This window comes from Balaenoptera physalus (genome assembly GCF_965194825.1).
Source record: "Balaenoptera physalus genome assembly, chromosome: 11".
In the NCBI taxonomy this organism is placed as follows: Eukaryota; Metazoa; Chordata; class Mammalia; order Artiodactyla; family Balaenopteridae; genus Balaenoptera; species Balaenoptera physalus.
The window spans coordinates 15771466-15794207 of NC_138896.1; positions in this window are offsets into that span (position 1 = coordinate 15771466).

Genomic DNA, 22742 nt, shown 5'->3' on the forward strand with positions numbered 1-22742 from the left:
ACACAGTAATTCTACCCTGGAGCTGTGGGATATACACTCTAGGGAGGTTAGTTGGGCAATTTCCATGGTCTGAACCTCCTAGTTATATACACATCTGTCATATTTGTTGAAAATGTGTTCAACCTTGTTAAGAAAGCCTTGAAGGATCAGATGAAAGATCTTCATGAGTATTTTCCCAGTCCAATCTAATGGCAGAGAAAATTAGATAAGCAACACTTTCCCTACTACTTCATAGATATTACCAGATAATTTGATACCTTCCGGAAGAACAGATGCTGGAGATCACTTTGAATAGCTCCTTGAAATAAAGTCACCTGGAAAAATTTGATTAATGCTGCAAACATGTGTCATTTTTGGCTGCCAACATTTTTGTGCACTTCTCATATTTTGTTAATTTTCTACATAGGTGGAAGTTCTGTAGAATTCACATTCCCAGAATGCCTTGTAGCTAGGGTATAATGATTGACCTGGGTCAGCCAATTAGAACATCCATGAGAGGCTTCGGTTCAGGAGTAACCATCATGCAGAAGTGGCCGCGTAGAAGTATCAACCTTCTGCCCAGCTCAGGGACAAGGACTGTTGTCGCTTCTGAAGCACCAGTGCCCAGTGTTAAGAGTCATGTTTGCTCAGCAACAGCGGTAATTTTTTTTTTTTTTTTTTTTTTTTAAATTTTTATTTATTTATTTATTTTTAATTTATGGCTATGTTGGGTCTTCGTTTCTGTGCGAGGGCTTTCACTAGTTGTGGCAAGTGGGGGTCACTCTTCATCGCTGTGCGCGGGCCTCTCACTATCGCGGCCTCTCTTGTTGCGGAGCACAGGCTCCAGACGCGCAGGCTCAGTAATTATGGCTCACGGGCCCAGTTGCTCCGGGGCATGTGGGATCTTCCCAGACCAGGGCTCGAACCCGTGTTCCCTGCATTAGCAGGCAGACTCTCAACCACTGCGCCACCAGGGAAGCCCGGTAATTTTTTTTATAAGAGATTCCTTAGTGTGGTTGGGTATTTATTCATGGCTGTATAGCCTCCAAGTCTGGCTTTCTGGCCCTAATGAGCCTTCGGTGAGTTACTCAAAACCCTTTAATAAACTCCTTGTCTGCTTAGAGTAACCACAGTGAATTTTGTTGTTTGCAACTAAAACCCCCACCTATCCTATTCACATCAATTAAATATCTTTTTTTGATTATATATACATGGGGGCTGGGATGTGCTTAACATAAAATTAAAATCTAAAGTTACCTTACTCATCTCATCTTCACCTTAAACGAAGACATATGGAGTCAAATATCCCTTATTCTTGACTAATAGAAACAATTTTATACTTTTCATGATTAACTTATTTTTGTTACATGTTTTTAAAGATCCATTTTATTATAGTTTATATTTCATTTTTACTTGTTTTAATTCTTAAATGTAACAACATGCTTTTGTTTTCATGGAATTTAATATTTTTCTTAGGAGAAATAATAAGTGGAATAGCATATGTGGTATACAATATAAAAAAATCACGAAGGTGATATACAAAGGACAGAAGTAGAGAAAGGAGTTCCTAAATCTCCCTGAAGGAGTCAGGGAAATGATCACCAAAAAGAGAGCACAATACAACTACTGAGGCAGGAGATTTTAGGCAAAGAGGAATAAGGGAACTCCAGGCAGAGTGGCTAGAAAGTGAGAAAACAAGAGGGCTGGAACAACTTGATCCATTCAGGAAAATTCTTGTAGTACAGAATGACTGGAGAATAAGGTATTAAACCAAAGGGAAGGTCTGGTAAGAAAAGGTAAGGACTCAGGCATGGGCTCTAATCAGAAAGATCCTCACATGACTTGTATAAGATTTTAGACATCATAAAGAATAGGGAGCAAATGAAGAATTTTAAGTGCTAGAACATATCATCAGGTTCACTTTTTAGAAATATAATCTTTAAAGTGATATCCTAATTTCAATAGAGACCAAAGCCTTATAAAAAAGAGAAAGTGCTCTAATGGTGGAATCTTAGGCATCATTCAGAAATGAGAAGACAGTTCCCAGACAGCCTAACATTGTACCTTGTATTCTTGTATTCTTGGAAATGAAAACCGAATGTTAATTCACTGTGATCCAAAAGTAGCTTGAAACAATGAATACATTCCCCTGGAAATTAGCTCATATTAGAACACTGGCTAAATTGCCAATATTGGAAAATGCCATCTCCCTACCGACATGAGTTGTAAGTCTACATCAGGGACCACGAGTGACTTAGTGCTCTCTCTCTTTTTTGCCCACACCAGGTTCCTTCTCAGATCCCTGGTGTGATCTTAGGACAAGCCATCTTTCACAAAGAAAATTCTCAAAATATAAAACAAAGCCTACTTTTTTCCATCAAATCCCAGACTCAGTACTTGCATCAATATCTTGGTTCTAAACGTTAACTTGTAGTTTATTGTATTTTTAGTTATGTTGTCTTTGAAGATTGAGAAGCAAGCTGTCAAATTTATCTCAAGTTTTCAAGCAAATTTTTAGGATTCTTCACTAAGTGCAGGTGGGATCATAGTACCTTCACTATTACATGGACAAGGACCTGAGCATGACCAGAAGAAGCCAGATTAGAAGGGAATCAGAGCACTTCCACAGCCCTTCTGTGTCCATGATTCTTTCTTCTGGGAGCCTCATGGCCGGGGATTCTGTAGTCTGGCTTTACTTTCCATGGCCACTCTAGGTAGTCTTTGTAGGATTTGTTCAGCCCAACACTTTTCTTTCTCCAACTATTTTTTCCAAAGCTGAATGAAACTGCTAGATTTATCAAGACATCTTGGGCTGCTTGCGAGAGAGAAGTAGACAATTCTGACTGTCTGTGTGTATGTCTTTCTATTTCTCTAACTCTCTTCTGTATCTTCAACTGCTGGTTGAACTGTGAAATACTCAATCATTTGATTTGTCTACAAGGTACTAACCAACCACTGAGACAAATTTTCTTATTCTGCTGAATTGACATTAATGTTTATATATAGATATAGATGTACATGTACATATGGATAGCTAGAGATACTTGGGAATGAGTGAACTAGCTGGTTTCAGCACTATGATGATGTTACTAATGCCGAAAGTGTAATGGTGACAACTCCCACCCAGGCTTTTCATTCTGCCTTTGTCTAATTACTATAAACTCTTGAATCAAATCCAAGTGATTGAGTGATTTGTTATTCTACTACTCATTTGTTCTTTGCTATTAAATTTGAAACAGTTATACTAAATATCTATACCAGTCTACATTTGAAAGCTTATAAGCTAGGTGTTCCTAGCCTTTTTTGTTTAGTTTCTGTGGGCCTGAAATGTTTAACTAAGATCCCAGATGTTTACAAAGTGCCAAGGAGAAGAGCCCCACGAAGGGGAGAAGCATGCAGTTGCTACATGATAATTGTATATTGCTGTGGGTCTTCTGCCACATATTTAGCTAATCTTCACTATTTAGATAAATATTTTGGGCTTTGATCCTGCTCCAGTGAGGAATAGAATCATTGATTTTTGATCTGCTCATCTAACTTCCGATTGTTAACTTCACAGTTTTCAGTGTAGTGATGCGCTCTCAGTCTGCATTATGCACAATTTCCAGCAACAAGTTGTCAGAACTGTGGCACAACTCCCTTTCCCGATGGTCCATCTTGCAATTGGACTATATTACTGTCCTATCTGATTGTCTCTGCCAAAGTGGCTCTTCCTCATTGGAATGATTGATAACTAAATTTCTTTGCAGACACAGGGATATATTTAAAATCAACTGGACTCACAATCAACAGATACAGTGTATAGTAACAGAAAGAAAATTATAAGGATTTAGGTGAAACTGGTGTAAGTTTAAACCATAGACAATGAAAATAAACCTCCATAATATCTCATAATGAGTTCCTAGAAATAAAAAAGATAAACTATTTTTACTAATTTGAATTCAAATATACAATGTATAAATTAAATATATCATCATTGTTTATAATTATTTTAAATCTTTTTCACTAACTCTAATTTCTTTTAGAAATTTTTAAATTAAAAAATAATTACCATAGTTTTAAAAGATTATTCATGCTTCTTTTTTAAAACTAAGCAACCTGAAGTATAAGAAACATCATAAAGAAATCAACAAAAGACCTCAAATCCAAACACCCAGAAATAGCTGACTGACATTTCATGCCTGTCATTCCAGACATCTGTCTTATATGTAACACACAAATGGTCCTGATAAACAGAAATAATTTCAAAACATTTGGAGCATACTATACTTGTTATTCATTTGTTTTATTTTTCTGCTACAGGGTAGCTGATTATCCTCATGTTGGATCATTTTTGTTGGTTCTTCATGTCAATCATTATCTAATACTTTAAAAAAAAGTTTATTTATTTATGTTCTTCCAGTTCTATTGAGATATACTTGCCATACAGCACTGACTAAGTTTAAGGCGTACAGCGTAATGATATGACTTACGTACATCATGAGATGATGATCACAGTAAGTTTAGTGAACAGCCATCATCTCATGTAGAAACAAAAGAAAAGAAAAAAATACTTTTCCTTGTGATGAGAACTCATAACAACTTTCAAAAGTAACATACAGTAGTGTTAATTATATTAATCATGCTGTATATTATTTCCCTAGTACTTATTTATCTTATAGCTGGAAGTTTGTACATTTTGATCACCTTTGTGACCATGCAAAGATATTATATTATTATAGACCATATGCCCCACACTGTACATATCATCCCCATGATTCATTTATTTTGTAACTAGAAGTTTGCACCTCTTAATCTCCCTCACCTATTACTCATTCCCCCACTACCACTGCCCGCCATCCCAGCAACCACCTCTTTGTTTTCTGTATCTATGACTCTGTTTCTGTTTTGTTACGTTTGTTCATTTCTTTTGTTTTTTAGATTCCACATATAAGTGAAATCATACAGTATCTGACTGACTTATTTCACTTTGTATTTCTGTGGTGTCAGTTGTAACTTCTCTTTTTTCATTTCTGATTTTATTGATTTGGGCTCTGTCTCTTTTTTTCTTGATGAGTCTGCCTAAGATTTATCTAATCTTTTTTTTTTTTTATCTTTTCAAAGAACCAACTCTTAGTTTCATTGATTTGTGTGTGTGTGTGTGTGTGTGTGTGTGCGTGTGGTATTGCTTGTCTGCAAAACTTTTGGTCTCTCTTTCAAATCTAAATGATAGCCTTGCCAGGTGGAGTATTCTTGGTTGTATGTTTTTCCCTTTTAGCTCTTAAATGTATCATTCCATTCCCTTCTGGCCTGCAGTGTTTTTGCTGAAAAGTCAACTGATTATCTTATGGGACTTCCTTTGTAAGTAACTTGTTGCTTTTTCCTACCTACTTTCAATATTTTGCTCTTTGTCTTTAATTTTTGCCATTTTAATTACAAGATACCTTGGTGTGGTCCTCTTTGGGGGTGATACGACTTGGGATTTTCTGTGCTTTCTAGACCTGGATATCTGTTTCCTTTCGGAAGTTTTTAGCTCTTATGTCTTCAAACATGTTCTCTCTTCTCAATCTGTGACCCCTATAATGCAAATGTTAGTATGCTTAATGTTGTCCCAGAAGTTTCTTAAACCATCTTCATTTTTGAAATTCTTTTTCCTTTTTCCTCCCCAGCTTGAGTGATTTCCACTATTCTGTCTTCCAGTTCACTGATCCATTCTTCTGTATCTCCTAAGGTACTGTTGATTTGTTCTAGTGTATTTTAAAATTTCAGTTTTTGTATTCTTCAACTCTGTTTAGTTTTTCTTTATATTTTATAAGTCTTTGTTTACCTTCTCACTGTCTTCATCCATTCTTCTCCTGAGTTATTCTTTGAGCATTTCATCCAGTAGATTTCTTATCTCAACTTCACTTAGTTCTCTTCCTAGGGTTTTATCTTGTTCCTTCATTTGGAGCATATTCTTCTGTCACCTCATTTTGCCTCATTTGCTGTTTTTATTTCTATGTATTTGGTAGGTTTGTTACATTTCCTGACCTTGGAGAAGTGGCCTTATTTAGGAGACATCTTATGGTGCCCAGCAGCACACTCCCCTCTGGTCACCAGAGCTATGTGCTCTAGGGGTACCCTCTATGTGGGTTGCCTGGGTCCTTCTGTTGTGGCGGGCTGACTACTATGGATATGACAGTAGGTGTGGCTGGTCCCCTGTCCGGTTTGCCTGGCCCTGCCTTGTGTGGAGGTTGCTGTACATTGGTGGGCTGGGCCAGTTCTTGGCATGGTTGACTGCATGGCCAGGGGAGTCCTATTCCTGGTGCCAGCCTACTGGTAGATGGGGCTGGGTCATGATGTAGCTGGCTACAGAGCCCTGGGGCATCTGTGTCTAGTGCTGACCCACTTGTTGGCAGAGCCATGTCCCAGGGTGGCTGGCTGCAGAGCCAGTTGTCCCGGAACTGGTGTCAGCCCATTGATTGTTGGGGCCAGGGCCTAGGGGGTTCTGGGGCCAGTGAGGCCTAACTGGTGGGCAAAGCTGATTCCCAGAGTCTCTTGTTGCAGGGTCTTGGTGTTCCCAGAGCTGGTGTTTGCCTGTGATAGGCAGGCTCAGTTACCAAGGCGTCCTAAGGCTAGTGCTGGCCCACTGGTGGGTGGAGCCAGGTCCTGGGTTTCTGACTATCAGGATCTGGGGTACTGATCTGGTGTTGGCCTGCTGGTTGCTGGGGCTGGGTCCTGGGCCCTCTGGTGGGCAGGGCTGGACCCCAGGGTGGCTGGGGGCTCAGGGAGTCCTACTGGCAGGTGGGGCTGTATCCCCCTTCCAGCTAGCTGCCTGGCCTGAGGCATCCCAGATCTGATGCCAAACAGCTGGTGGGCAGGGCCAGGTCTACTAAGCTAGAGGGGAGGTTTCCAAAAGGGCATTTGTCAGCCCCAGTGTTCTCATAGTAGGATGAGCGCCCCAAAATGGTTGCTGCCAACACTTATGTCCCCAGGGTGAGCTCCAGTTGCCTCCTGCATCTTCAGGAGGCTCTCCAACATCAGCAAGTGGGTTTGACCCAGGTTTCTTTCAAATTACTGCTTCTGTTCTAGGTCTCGGAGCATGTGTGATTTGGTGTGAGCCCTTTGAGAGTAGTGTCTCTATCTCCTATAGCCCTCTAGCTCCCCTGAAATTAAGCCCCACAGCCTCCAAAGCCAAGCATTCTAGGAGCTCATCTTCCCAGTGAAGGACCCCTGGGCTGGGTAGTCCATTATGGGCCTCAGACCCCTTGCTCCTTTGGGAGAACTTCTACAATTATATTTATCCTCCTATTTGTGGGTTGCCTACCTGGGTTTGTGGGTCTTGACTATACCACATCTCCACCACTCCTACCCTGTCCTGTTGTGGTTGGTTCCTTCTTTATATTTTTAGTTGTAGAAGATCTTTTCTACTAGTCTTCAGGTTGTTCTCATCAATAGTTGCTTTGTAAATTGTTGTAATTTTGGTGTGCCCATGGGAGGAGGTGAGCTCAGGGCAGCTATCTTAGCCACCTGTCCCTTCAGATTGTTTTCAATTTCAATTTCAGATTGTTCATTGCTAGTATAGATATACAATTGATTTTTGTACATTGATCTTATCTCCTGCAACCTTATTAAACTCACTTATTTGTTCTTAGTAACATTTTTTTAGGTACCATCATATTTCCTATTTAGACAATCACATCATCCATGAATAAGACAATTTTACTTCTTCCTTCTGAGTATGGATGATTTTATTTCTTTTCTTGCGTATTTCCTTAGATAAAATAGAAAAATATTCTATTCTACAGTGATGAATATAGGTGGTAAAGCAGGCATCCTTGCACTGGTCCTAATGGTAGAGGGAAAGCATTCATCTTTTACCATTAATTATACTATTATCTATAAGTTTTTTGTAGATGTCCTTTGTCAGGTTGAGAAAGTTACCTTCTATTTCTAGTTTGATAGGAGTCTTTATTGGGAATGGATGTTGGTTTTGGTAAAATGCTTTTTCTATGTCTATTGAGGAGACACTACGGTTTTTCTTTTTCGGTTTGTTAATACAGTGAACTATATTGAGTTTTAAATATTAATCTGCCCTTGCATTCCTGGGATAAACCCCCCTTTATCATGATGCTTTTTACATATTGTTGGATTCAATTTTCTAAAACACTGTCTAGAATTTTTGCATCTATGTTTATGAATGATATTGACCTTTTTTTTCCCCTTGTATGTCTATCTGATTTTGATACTAGGTAATGCTGGCCTCACAGAATGAGTTGAAAAATAGCCCCTTTTCCTCAACGTTCTGTAATACTTTTGTGGAATTGGTGATATTTCTTCCGTAAATGTTTGGTAAATTCACCAGTGAAGTCATAGGGACTGGAATTTCTTTGAAAGTTGGTTTTTAACTGCAAATTCTACGTATTTAATACATGTAGGACTAGTCAAGTTACCTATTTTTTTCTTAAATGAGCTTTGATAGCTTGTGTATTTCAAGGAATCTGTTCATTTTATCTAAGTTGTCAAATGTATTGACATAGAATAGTTTATAAAATTCCCTTATCCTTTTAATATTTGTAGATTCTATATAGATATCAACTCTCTCATTCCTATTATTGATAATTTGTGTCATTACTCTTTTTTCCCAATAAATCTGGCTAGAACTTTCTCAATTAAAAAAAATTCATTCAAAGATCTAGTTTTGGGGTTAATTAACTTTTTCCCTATATTTTCTTTTTCTATTTCTTTATTTCTACTTTGGTCTTTATTATTTCCTTTCTTCTACTTTGGTTTTCAGGTGTTCTTCTCTTTCTAGTTTTTAAAGAAATAAACAGATCATTCATTTGAGGCCTTTCTTCATTTTCTAACACAGGCATTTAATGTTATAAATTTCTCCTTAATTACTGCTTTAGGGACATCTTACTCGCCAATTCTGATATGTTGTATATTTGTTTTATTCAGTTCAAAATGATTACTACTTTCCCTTGTGATTTCTCCTTTGACCCATTAGATTATTTAGAGATATGTTACGTAATTTCCAAATATTTGAGAATTTTCTAGAGATCTTTCTGTTAATGATTTCTAATTTAATTCCATTGCAATTAGAAAATACTCATAGTATGACTTGAATTCTTTTATATTTATTGAGACTTGTCTTATGGCCCAGAATATAGTCCATTACAGTAAGTGTTCCATGTGTACATGAAAAGAATGTTTATTCTGCTCTTGTTGAGAATTTTCTACAAATGTCAATTAGATCAAGTTGGTTGATAGTGTTGTTCAAATTTTTAATATCTTTACTGATTTTCAGTCTAATTATTTTATCAATTATTGAGAGACAGACATTGGTATCTCTGACTATTTTGAAATAAATCCAGCCAGAGACACTTAGAGGCAAATTGAGTAACAAAATTAAAGAAGAGGACCACATAATTACATTTTTAAAGAAAGAATTTTGGGAGTGGGACATCAATTAACACAAAGGAATGAATCGCTTGGTATAGAATTGAAGGCATGGGAGGAAATCATTGCTGAGCCCTGAAGCACACTCATATAGGTAACAACTACTCTACTTCCTCATAAAGATTGGACCCTTCTATTAGTGCCAGTGATGAATTTTCTAATGAAACACGTTGAGAATATACATGAAACTAACCAACATGTAAAAAGAAGAATTTGTCCAGTAATGACAGTCTTTAGGGACACGCTTAGCTGCAATCACAAGCAGCAGTATGTAATTGTCATTAACCTTATTCCTCTCACTCTGCAAAAGGTCACTTTATTCGTGAATTGTGCATCCACACTCACACAGATAAGAAGCCATTAACAAAGCACGAGCGTTGGCGGCCCCACCAACTCTATCTCACCCAGTTAGCACATTTTGTAACATTCTGTCATAAAGTCATTGGCAGTGTTGGTGTTCGAAAACTGCATGGCTCAGATGTTTCTAAACCCTTTTAATCCATGACAAAGGCCTCCCTTTATTGTTGTTTTGTTTTCCTTTGCTGCCCTACAGCATGGCAGCCAGTGTGTGCTCCTGATAAGCAGTGAGCCATGCAGACGTGGTTCAGTTTCCTTGTGCACACTACCATGCAACCTGCCAAGGCCCAAACGTGGGAGGCAGCATGGCTTCCCCTCCCCCCACCCACAGCCAATGCCAATGGCACCCTGCACAATGGTTAGCAGGCCAGATAGCTTCAGAAGAACACAAAATTAACTTTTCATGTCACAAATGACATTTACCGTTGCCTAGTTTGGAGGATATAATATAGCTAATGTAAATAATTTTATTCTAATCCAAGTGAGGTAGCAGCAAGCTTCAAACTTAGAACAAAAAGGAAAAGAAACTGCTACTATGATCATGAATTTTTTGAAAGGTTTTTTTCCTCTTTCTCTTCCTGGGTTTGCACAGCAGGGATAAAGAAAGGACTATACTGGTTCAGGACACAATGCTGATATTTGCTGTTGTTAACAAAAGAGGCCCCTGTGTGTCCAGGGGAGTGTGACAAAGGAAACAAGAATAGACTCTATAAATGGCGGTAGCCTGAATAAACTGGGTTCAGAAAGAAATGTGTGAAGGAATTGACAGTCAGGTGACTATGTGGCTTGAATGACTATCTCAACTGCCAAGTTTAGATGAAGAGCCAAGTCAGGGTACACATGGGGAGATTCTAAGGGATATCCCTGAGCTGCTGGTAGCTGAATGATGGGCCAGGGTAGACTTATGTTCCAGATGAGCTAGGAAATAGTTGGGACAGAGGAATCAAGGTAGAGGGCAATTCAGAATGCAATGGAGAAGACCAGTTGCTAAGAGAGTATTGAGAATCAAAGAGATTAAGAAATGGAGGCCTGTTTCTTGGGTAAGAGGTTAATAGCTAAGTCTGGATTTGAAGATGAGAATCAGCAGGAGGACCACTTCTAAAAACCCACCACACAGAAACAGAGACACGGATGTAGAGAACAAACGTATGGACGCCAAGGGGGGAAGGTGGCGCGGGGGTGGTGGTGGAATGAATTGGGAGATTGGGATTGACATACATACACTAATATGTATCGAATAGGTAACTAATAAGAACCTGCTGTATAAAATATAAATAAAATAAAATTCAAAAATTCAAAAAAAATAAAATAAAAACCCACCCCACTGTGAGCATGTACCTTTTAACTGTAATGGCAAGTCCCTACCACCACCCCTGGTTCCTAAAGGAGCTGACAAGATTTTGAAAGCAACCTCAGGTTCTGTGTACACTAAAGATCTGTATTTTTGACCAGTCATGACAAGAGCTGTGCATCTAAACTTTCAAGGTCTTTCCTGTTCTCCGCCTCAGTTTTCAAATGATCAACAGCTACTGAAACTGAGTGGGGCCCTATGGGGCTTCCGGGCATGGAGGTCTTTTATTTTTGTTTTTTTTTTTAGGTTTTTTTTTTAAAGGAATTCCTTTATTTAATTTATTTATTTATTTATTTTTGGCTGTGTTGGGTCTTCGTTTCTGTGCGAGGGCTTTCTCTAGTTGCGGCGAGCGGGGGCCACTCTTCATCGCGGTGCGCGGACCTCTTACTATCGCGGCCTCTCTTGTTGCGGAGCACAGGCTCCAGACGCGCAGGCTCAGTAGTTGTGGCTCACGGGCCTAGTTGCTCCGCGGTATGTGGGATCTTCCCAGACCAGGGCTCGAACCCGTGGCAGGCAGATTCTCAACCACTGTGCCACCAGGGAAACCCCATGGAGGTCTTTTTTGTCCCCCATTCCTTGTAGGCAAGACTCCAGCCTCCATGACCTTCCCTGAGTTCCAAAGGGTGGATTCGAACAGTTGCTAATCAATGGAGGAGCAGCCAGGAAACCACCTGAGGCGAGATTAAAGAGATCAGCAAAGCTCATCAAGATGAGGAGACCACCTGAGATGAGATTAAAAGAGTTCAGGCCCTACACACACCCTAATCTTGTCAGAGACCCTACCCCTGAACCATTGTTATAAAATCCCTCATCAAATCCTCTGGGGTTGGGACACACAGTTTTTCGAGGCAGGAGCCCGCTGTGTCCCCCTTTGCCTGGCAAAGTAATAAAGCTATCCTTTTCTACTTCACCCAAAACTCTGTCTCTGAGATTTGATTTGGCCCCGGTGTACAGAGAGGCCGAGCTTTCGGCATCACTACAGTCTTCCTTTCTCTAGAAACATACAGTCAGTGCCAGGGGGCTGAAGAGAGGAGAATAATTATAGAGATTTTGTCTTCCTGAGAATATCCTTTTAGCAAAACATAGTCCCAATCTCCACTTCTCAAGCTTCCTACCAACACTCTACCCTTCAGCCTCATCCACGCCACACCTTCCCTGGCAATTGCTACCCTCCACAGAGCAAGGGCGGAAGTAGCTACCCCGACGTTTTAACAAGAGAAGAGTCTCTTCTCAGCCTGGGAGGTGAGAGCCCGTTTTCCACTAAATCTGTAGTAGACGACTCTGCGCTTCTGTCCATCTGTCAATCAGCTTTGCAATATGTGTTAGGCAAGTAACTGAGAGACACCCCCAATCCTCTTGGGAATTCAGCAATCGCCCACTGTATCCCTCCTTCAGTTTGCTTCAGATTGCTTCCTAATCCATCCCCTTCCTCATCTCACACTGGGCCCTACAGTTTCACACAAGCCCTGAGTTTCTTTCCCCAAAGCCCCTCAACCTGCCACTTCCCCAGATCCACTGCCTGTAACAGCTCTTCTGAACTTGGGGTAACACCCAGTGAGTATACTCTCTCCAGTATAACTGATTGTTCAGAGGTTCTGACTAGAAAATCTGCTTCTCTTTCTCCTACCAGCCGTGAAACCACACCTCTGACATCTTTTAAGGTGTAGCTCAAGTCACATCTCTTAGTTTGCCCTGACTGTGCAAGTCAGCACTAATATCTAAGCTCAGCTCTCAGCATCTCCTTTCCTTCCTCCCTTCCTCCCTCCCTCCCTCCTTTCCTTCCTTCCCTTCCTTTCCCTTCCTTTCTCTTCCCTTCCCTTCCAGCAAATATTTAATGAGATCTTACTGTACACCAGGTACTCATTCTTTAAGGAACTGGGTTACAGGAGTAAATAAGACATACAGGGTCTTGGTTCTTATGGAATTTACATTCTAGAAGGTGGAGACAGACAATAAACTATTAAATAAATGAGAAAATGATCACTCAAGGTATGTGATAGTGGATTGTGGATAATAAATGTGTTGAGGCGTGCTCATAGGTACTTTCATCTTAATCGGGTGGTAGGGAAGCCCTCTTTGAGGAGATAACATTTAATCTATGATCTAAAAGGCAGAAGGAGGAATCCATAATCCGAGCTTCCAGGGAGAAGATAGCATTCCAATGCGGGGAAATTACCAATGCAAAAACCCTAAGATAAAGGCAAATTGGGGAAGTGTAAACTTTTCCTCTATTACTTCTCTGCCATAACTATACATGTATTATGTAATATAATATACAAAGAATATGCAGTAAACTTTATATAATGCTATGAGGAATATCTGCCTGGATTATATGTTTATACATTTTTTCTTCCCCAGGGGAGTCTCTCCAAGGCACCTAATAAACTTACCCAACCTAGTAAACTCTCAGTCATTTGAGGATATTGATTAGGAAGCGGATCCGTATTTAGGAGGAAGAGTGGCAAATGTGGGGGTAATAGGAAGTGAATTTCTTCTACAGCTGCTCTCTACACTGAATAATGCTTAAACTCAAGAGAGAAATTAATACACATTTCATCAAGGTTTACACTTAGGGCCATGCCTAACTCTTGACTTTTTGTCATTCACTTTTATGGTGCAAAGTCCTTTCAGCTGCCCCCTTTCACAGAGTGAGCCCACGCTCCGCATAATCCTTTAACCAGCTTACCCTGGCTCAACCGAACACACTGTAAAATTACTTTCAGTATGAGTGAGAACCCACCTTCACATTTTATGACTTGTACAATAAAAAAACAAGAAAAACATGCAGTTTATAAAATTATAATGTGCATAATATGGAGTTTTTAACTTAATGGGACATACAGGGAATGGTGTCATTAACAAGAAAAAAAAAAAGAAGAAGGAAATGCATAATTGTGCACTTAGTGCTGCCGCTGGCTGTGTTTGGGTCCACAGTGCAAAGAGTGGAGCAAAACCTCACGAAACAAGGAATGTGTATGTACTGTCACTTTGCTCCTTAAACTCTGAAGTTTTCTGAATTGAAAAATAATGTAACAGCACAGCTTCCGTCAGTGAACAGAGGTGTGTGAACCTTCTTGTCTTGGCTTTCCAGCAACAGAAGTACAACCAGAAGACCCAGATTTCAGTAAGGCTGAGTCACCACAGCAGTCACGTTGGGATGGATGGAGTCCAAGGCGGGATCCAGCAGCCTCCAAAACAGGTGTGTTTTGTGAAGGAGGCTGCAAAGAGCGGATCAGCTGTTCTGCAGTCTGGTTCAGGTTTCACACAGAAACAGGAAAGTGGTGATAAATTTGCACGTACACAGGCACAAAAGGTTCTCAACCATAGCTGGTGCATCTCGTTCCACTCTTCACACAATCAAGGACAACACTGGTTGTTAAAAAGCCTTGGGATTTTCATCTACTGAAAGCTGCTAAGAGTAAGCAAGATATAGGAAAGTGATGACAAATTGTGGATTTGTTACCAGTTTTTTAGTACAAATATTGAACTACTGATTACATGGGAAGTAATCTTCTTTTAGTAATAAAGGTTCAGGAGCCAAAATGCCTGAGGGCAAATCCTGCCTCTAGAATTTACTAAGTTAAATAACTTCGGTGAAGTTATTTAAATGTGCTGTTTTTTCAGGTTCCTCATCTGTAAAATGGGAATATTAGTAGTATATACCATATAGAGTTGTTGTGAAAATAAGAGAGGTGGTTGAAGCGCTTAGAGCCATGCACAGCTCATATTAAGGACTCAGTAACTCTCTGCTAGTGTCCTAACGGGAAACCATGACTACATAAAACACTAAGGCCCTGACAGAACTCTAGTCCCTGTGAGTCAGTTTATTCTACAGCAAGAAAATCACACACACACACACACACACACGATAACAAACTTTAGTTGTGATACCTACCCCCTCTCTGAAAAGAAATAGATTTAGAATCAGAATGACTTAGTTATCCTATGAGAAAGGCCTGGGAAAAGCCACCCTGCTCGTGAATCGTTACTATGTTCAAGTGGCTCAGAAAACCCCATGCAGCACCTTGTTGCTTCATCCTTCATCCAGCAGAGCAACTGTTCTTTTCCCTTTTGACAGTAGCTTCTCAAATGGCAGCCCAAGCACTGGCTGCTTAGTTTCTTCTTCACGTGGCGTTTAAAACAGCCTTGCAGACACGTCACGTGGAGGGCTGCTAATCATTGGTGGAGGGCTCCAGATCAGCAGTCAGCTCCAGAGCTGTGCCCGTAGCAGCATCACCTGGGGAGCTTTAAATAACCAAAGCCAGGGGCCCACGTGAGGGTCAGACTGCGTGGGTGGGGCCCAGGCACTGGTGTGTTTTAAATACTCCCCGGGTTATTCTGAGGTTCAGTGACAGTTGGCAACCACTGAACTGACAAATGCTCTTGTTTTACAAAGTGACATCTAGACCACTAAAGTGAGGGCCTAGGGGCTCATGAGTGGCAGTCAGGATTAGTCCAAGGCATTTTTAACCCAAACATAATGCTAGTAGCCCTCAAATAGAGGGGGGATTGCAGGAGAAGAATTGCGTATCAGAATCACATGGAATTCTTTTTGAAGCATCATATCACCATCACCACCACCACCACCACCACCTCTGCCTTGTCCCATGTCCCACCCCTCATGTTGTCCCGGGATCTGATATGATTCTATTGCATCCTTGCTACTCAGCAAAATTTCCCAAACATCTAGACCTTCTGAGAAGTACAGATCCTACCCCATCGTGAAGTTGTAGCCCAGAATCTTTACTTTTAAAAAGCTCCTCAGCCAGTTCTTACATGAATCTAGGTTTGAGAAATACTCTTTAGATGCTCAGATGGTCAGTTCTTGAGGTAATAGCACATCATGCATCATTAATAAGACTTGGATTAAGGATGGGCAATGATGAAGGTACCTTGAAAGGAGGTACTAAAATGAGGATACAAAAGCCCAGGGGGCACAGGTCTGTAACAGACATCCCAGATCTGCCTCCCAGGTGTGGCCAGGGTTTGGTATGACCTCCTATAATCCCTTTTTATCCCAGAGAACTTAGTTGGAGTTAAGATTTCTTCGTTTTCCCTTATTTGCTCTGTCTATGAAATCTTGGTGTTCATTTCCACTGTATTTACACTGGACATTGTGGGTGGACATGGATGTTTTTTTTAGTACAACCCCTACTGCCAAAGCAGAAAAATCCTGACACACAGGGGCTTTTGATGACTTGCTGATACTGCATTTCATATAATATCAAGGTTCGTAAGAGGAAAAACAAACATTGGCTGAGACCCTGAAAGCAACACCACCGGCGTGCCCTCCCCTCATTTCTTAGTAACAGTCGATTCTGCTTGTTACGGCCGTGTCGATTGTTTGGGTGATGGTATATTTGGCTGAGGGTGCTGCTAAACTTGGGGGCATTGTGAATGGTTTTGTAATTTGGAAGGAGCTCAGCATATATGAGTTTGTGAATTGGGCTCAAGTCTTTTTAATGCCCATTCCCACAGCGCAGGTGAACTCACGGTCAGTGTTTCCTAGGATTCTTTCAGCCAGACTGTTGCGCTATCTATCTTCCTAACTGCCCAATGAATATGGCGAACTCTATCTCACCAGTGGTGGCATCTTTCTAGAACAACTGCACGGACCGGTGCAGCCACAGCTCGCTGCCCTCCACAGGGACCTTCTGTTTGTGCTGGGGTCTGTGGGAGACAGCAGCCTGGATGGGGCTTCTCCCCAGAAGTCACAGATTCCTGCTTCTCAGGGCAGCAGCCTTACGTTCCAAGTGTGCTACAATATAAAAAATCGGCTTTTGCTGAAAGCCTTCCTTTGTCTGCTTTCTAGCCTAGTTTGCCATCCAAAAGATTCCACAGAGTTGATGTTTCCGTTTCTTTAATTCAGTGTTTGGGATGACACAGCCTCAGCCCAGCTGTCTCCCAAGCAAAGGGGTGTGTGTGTAAATGTTACCCAGTGTTCTCGGCCTCTTTTCTTTCTTTGGGTCGGAAGCAAGGCTGTCACATTGTATGTTGTTATTTAAGGGATATGCTGAGATGTTTCCTTTCTGTGGTGGAAAAGATCTTTTCAAGGGAGCCTCTTTATTCCTCTGACATTTCCACTCTTGAAAAGCTGACCCAGTTCCCGCAGAATAACAAAAGAAGCACACAGAGAAAACAGATTCCCCTGGGGGACTGATAAACTCAGGTGAACTCTGGCCAGCTGAGTTTCCCTCAGAGAACTGGGCAAACTGCCAGAAAGCTGAGGAAGAGTCACATCTCAAAGATATATGGACAAATTAGGATCTGCTCGGCTTTGAGCTGCCTTTCAGAATTTGCCTTTGATATGAGTCCACGTGAGAGCTCAGTCAATCCCACATCCAGCCTGTGTGCAATGATGTTTGGACATCTGGTCTACCGTGTGTCTTCCTTTAGTCCTAGAGGGTCCTACCTGGGGCCTAAGGAATCACCCTTACGCCTGGGTTTCTGAGCCAACGTGAACAAACCACAGCAGCTTCCAAGGCTCTGGAGACTTGAGTCAGCTCACATTCACCACAGGTATTGGCCTCTCCAGAAACTAACACCACTCTGAGTTGTAGAATCTGGGGAAGAGGAGGGAGATAAATGGACGTAACACCACATCCTGTACACCTCACACAGCTTTAAACATTACAATTATTTGTCTAATCATCGCTCCGAAAATTCTGAATAGAAGTTGGTTCCTTTATTTAACGTATTTTCCACTCTTCCCAGATCCTCTGTATTTACCAACATTTCAGCCTTTTTCTTCCCTGATAACTAGAGAGAGGCTCAAGGCCTAATTTCCCTCTCCTTTGTCTCCTCTTTTAAGGGTGAGTCTGAATTATAAAACCACGACTATATTTGTGACTGGCCTGTAATTAGCTTTTCTAAGCCATGAGTTATTTTTTGGCTTTTTTTTTATACAGAGCAAAGAGGAATTCTTCTTTAGGATATGTGTTCTTTTCATCAGATTCTGTGAACAAAGAACATCAATAGATGTATCCAGTTGGCTTATCTAATTTGTTCCATATCTTTTCTTAGATCATATTCCCTATCCTTTATATTTTCCATTGAATTTCATTGACTCTTTGCAGCTATCTTTTTTTCACTTAGTCATTCAACAAACAGTTCCTATAAGTATCTGTAGGTATCGCCCTAGGGAATGGAAAAACAAAGAGGCTCCCTGCCCTCTAGGAGGTAATGGTTCAGTGGAAGAAACCAGTGTAAGATCATCACAGCATCATCAATAACAGAACCAAGTACTAGAAGAGAGGCAGATAAAAAGTGCCTCAGGAGCAGAAGAAATAAGAATCCCTTATTCTACCAGGGAGTTCTAGGTGATAGCAGAACAGTGGGTTAACTTGTCCCGTCTACTCATTCATAGTTCCTAGGTGAAGGTGAAAGTGAAATCAGGGTTTTCCTCTGTTTGAACTTGAATTAATTTTTTAAAATTGTGCAGAATTCATGTTTAGCAGAAGGTAATAATGAGTTCAGTGGCATCAAAGCTATCAAATATCTCCAGTGAGGGCGTCTTGGCAATAATGATGGGAAACTGTATTACACACACACACACACACACACACACACACACACACACACACGTGCCCGAGTGTGCATTTAGTTACACATACATATCCATTCTACCCTAGCAGCAGATTTGTGAATGGGAGAGGCAGGTGTGGAGCGATGGCGCTATAGTCATAGACCCTCTGATCTGCCTGTGTGTGCACCTCAGCCCCCTGCCTCAAGCATCAGGAAGAGCCATCTCCATGCCCATGCCAGCTCCACAGGGACCAGGATCATCACGCCACCTCTGTCTCCTGCCAGCACATTTATCACTCAGTCAGTTTTCTGAGTGCGTAAGATGTGTTCAGCCCTAAGGAGGAGAAAAAAAATATTTTCTTTAATGCCTTCTGTGTGCCAGGATCATGCTTCTGCCTTCGTGTATTATCATCCCATTTAAGCCTCATAATAATCCTACGAGATAGACATTGCCATTTCTAAATTTCTTTCCAGTAAACTAAGTCTCAGAGGGGTTAAATTGCCTGGCCAACATCATATAGCTTATAAGTTACCATCCTTTGCCATAAAAGATTTATGGATCAGGACTTGAACTATGTGTGTTGGAGTTCATTCTTACATCTGTATGCTAGCTCTGGGATAGAGATATAATACTGGGCCACCTTGGAGATATTTCTTATTCTTCCTTAGCCTCAGTTACTTTATCTGTAAAAGAAAGATAATAATTTCAGAGGTTTATTAGGATTAAATGAGACAATGTTATAAGGTGATTAACCCTTTGCCTGGTACCTAGCAAACACTCAATATATTCGATATAATAGCTATCCTAAAAATGGTTAAATTGGGAGTCCAGGGCTGGCTCTACTACATCACTTCCATAGGAAACCTTGGTGAGTCTTTTTTTTTTAAATGTATGACTTTTTTTTTTTTAATTTTATTTATTTATTTGTTTATTTTTGGCTGTGTTGGGTCTGCATTTCTGTGCGAGGGCTTTCTCTAGTTGTGGCAAGCGGGGGCCACTCTTCATCGCGGTGCGCAGGCCTCTATCGCAGCCTCTCTTGTTGCAGAGCACAGGCTCCAGACGCGCAGGCTCAGTAGTTGTGGCTCACGGGCCCAGCTGCTCCGCGGCATGTGGGATCTTCTCAGACCAGGGCTCGAACCCATGTCCCCTGCATTGGCAGGCGGATTCTCAACCACTGCACCACCAGGGAAGCACATGAGTTTCCTTTTTCATTTTTTTCAGTTCCGCCCTTAATATCAAAGAGATGCCGCCAGTTCAAGGCCAGAGCCTAATGGACCATGAAAGAACAGCTTTCAGGTATAAGCCACCAGCTGGGATGCTTGTTACTCATAGTCTGATCCTCTCTATCTTTCTGCAGCTTAGTCCCTAGTGGCCCTTAAGGATAAAAAGAGCAGCTATTCTGGGGCACACATAACATATGAGGAAGTTTTTTCTTTATTGAGTGGCACAAGCAGTAATCCAATTCCAAATAATACATAAAGCTAAATGATGGAGCCATGTGAGTATACCCAAAAAGGCCAAAATTCAACCAATGATTATTAAATGCCTACCTAAGCTAGACACTAGTCATACAAAGAATTCACAGTCCTTTCTACAAAGGGCTCAGTGTCAAGTCAGGAAGACCAACAAGTGCACAAGTTCCATGTAGGGCACAGAGTACTATCAGCCTTGCACAAAGGGTTGCAAGTTGAGGCTGCACGTGTCCCACCCCAGCATTCAGGTTGCCGTGCGGACGGCACATGAATGGTACTGAAGACACCTGGCCAAGCCTGTCAACCAAGCCATCCTGTGATTGAGCTCCATTCATATTAAAGAGTGAATATTTCCCCAAAGTTCCTTGACCATTTGTCTTGTCCTATTTGTATAATTTCCTCCCACTTAAGTACTTAAGCAAACTTTAAATATAAAATAAATGCTACTGGTAATTTCCCACAAAGTTTTAAAATATGAAATCCTTGACAGGATTATGAGGCTTCCTCTATTTACTCTGGTGGAGCATCAGAAGTGAGAATCAGATGAAGAGGCACAGAGGGGAATGCAGGACCAGGACCTGCTAGCATTGCCCAAAACATGAATCCACTTCATCTGGCTATGGGGGTGGCTGAAGGAAGATGCATTCCAGGACAGAAGGGCAAATCTGCGCTTTACAATGGGAGTTAGAAAAACCTGCATCAACATTATTAGATTTTTTAATAATTTCTTCCGATAAAGCTTTGGATGTATCTAATATGCGTGTGAATGTGTATATTTTTCTTTTGAGAATTGTGAAGCACCAAGATGCTTGATAATACAATGCATCAAGACCCTTGGGTAGAGATACTTGGCTGCTATGTTTTAGTCTTTGCAAATACAATGACTATTTTGGAGATAGTTCCTTATGCCTAGTTCTGTGCCTGGCTTTGTGCTGGATACTGCAGGGCTGTGGAAGAGAAGATGTGTCTTCTGGGCGGCTTGTGTTCAGAGGCTGACACGGAGATCTCATCTACAATTGAAAAAACTTTGAGCAGGTATATAAATCAAATGATGAGAAAGAGTAACACTCTGAACCAGCATGGGGTAAATGCTGCATATAAATCTTTGCATTCCTGCAAACCTCGAAGGTACTGCAGCTACCCTCAGGTGCTTTGGAACAATTCCAAAATGCATAGTTTAGTTAAATGCGCCTATCCAGATGTCGAGATAAAACTAAGGCCTTTCCTGGACTCCGTACTAGAGAACTGCATACACATCTCTACATGACTAAGTCACTTCCTAAAGTATTTAGTGTGATGTGAAGTGCCTGGGAGAGAATTTCAGAGAAGCTGGAAATGGCTAAAAAGTTAGAAAAGAAGTATTATAAGAAAAAAAATGACTAGATAAGACCATTCTACTTATAGAAGAGAGCTAAGTGAAAATAAAATCTCTTCTTGGGTGGATTTCAACAAAAACCTGCACGAGAGCCCTAGAAGCCAGAGGGAAGCGGGTGCAGGAGTAAGTAACTTGAAGTGAGCTAGTGGGAAGGACCAGAGCATTAATCCAATTTTGTACTTAATCTCCTGGTAATGGATCCTCAAATCCCTAGTACTTCTCTGCAGATATTTGGAGAATTTGGCTAATATTTGCTCCATTTTCCACCGTACAGTGCCAGAAGGCAGATAAGATATTGGGTCTCTCCCAGCATACTAGTTCAAGTTCTCTGGAAAGTAAGTAACAAAACCTGACTTTGGCTGAAAGGGAGCTTACTTGCAGGGACTGGGGTAACTTATTGAATGCAATAAGAAAGCTGAAGTAACCAAATCAAATAAAACAATTTTGGGTAAGGGCAAGACCCTTAAACCTTCTCTCCAAGGCCCTGACTTGAGTCAAGGAGACTCAAGTCTTCTGTTCTCAGGCATGTCTCTCTTGCCCCAGGGAGAAAGAATCTGTTGGGTCTATGAGCAGCCCAGCATTGATTGTGAGACCAAGAGCAGGAATAGGGACACAATATAGACATGGCAGCTGGGCATCAGCTCCTATATTTTAGGAGTAGTTGCCAGAGGAGAGGGGTACCCTGTAAGCCATCCCCAGAGATGTCTACTGTTCCCAAGGAGGAGCTCTTTGTTACAACAGCACATGGAGTTGTTTCCAAACTCCATGGGTCGGGTTGAGGGTGGGGAGAGAGAGAGAAAGAGAGAAAAGGAGGATGTACATCAGAGGAAGAAGCATTTAGGTTTACTTCAACAGAGAATATTGTGATGGAGAAAATTCTTAAATATGGAATGTGTTACTCCCCCCAAAATGAACTGATCATGCTTGGAAATAGGATATATTCTCCTCTGCAAAAAATGGCTAAGTTGTGATTCTCCCGAGGTTCCTCTAGTACTAAGATTTTGTGATTTTGTGGTAAAATGTTACCCTATTGTAGAAGAACATTTATCAAATTATGTCCATTAGATGTTAATCATTACACGTTCTATGAAATACAGAGTTCCAATTTCAGTCAGGTTTGATAACTACTAAATTAAAGTTCATGTTTGCTGTTGTTGTTTATGTTTGCTTTCCTTTTTGTGGCTGTAGAATTTCTCCCAATATTAATATATACCATAACTCTTTACAAGGGGAATACGATTATAAATTTGTATACAGGAAAGA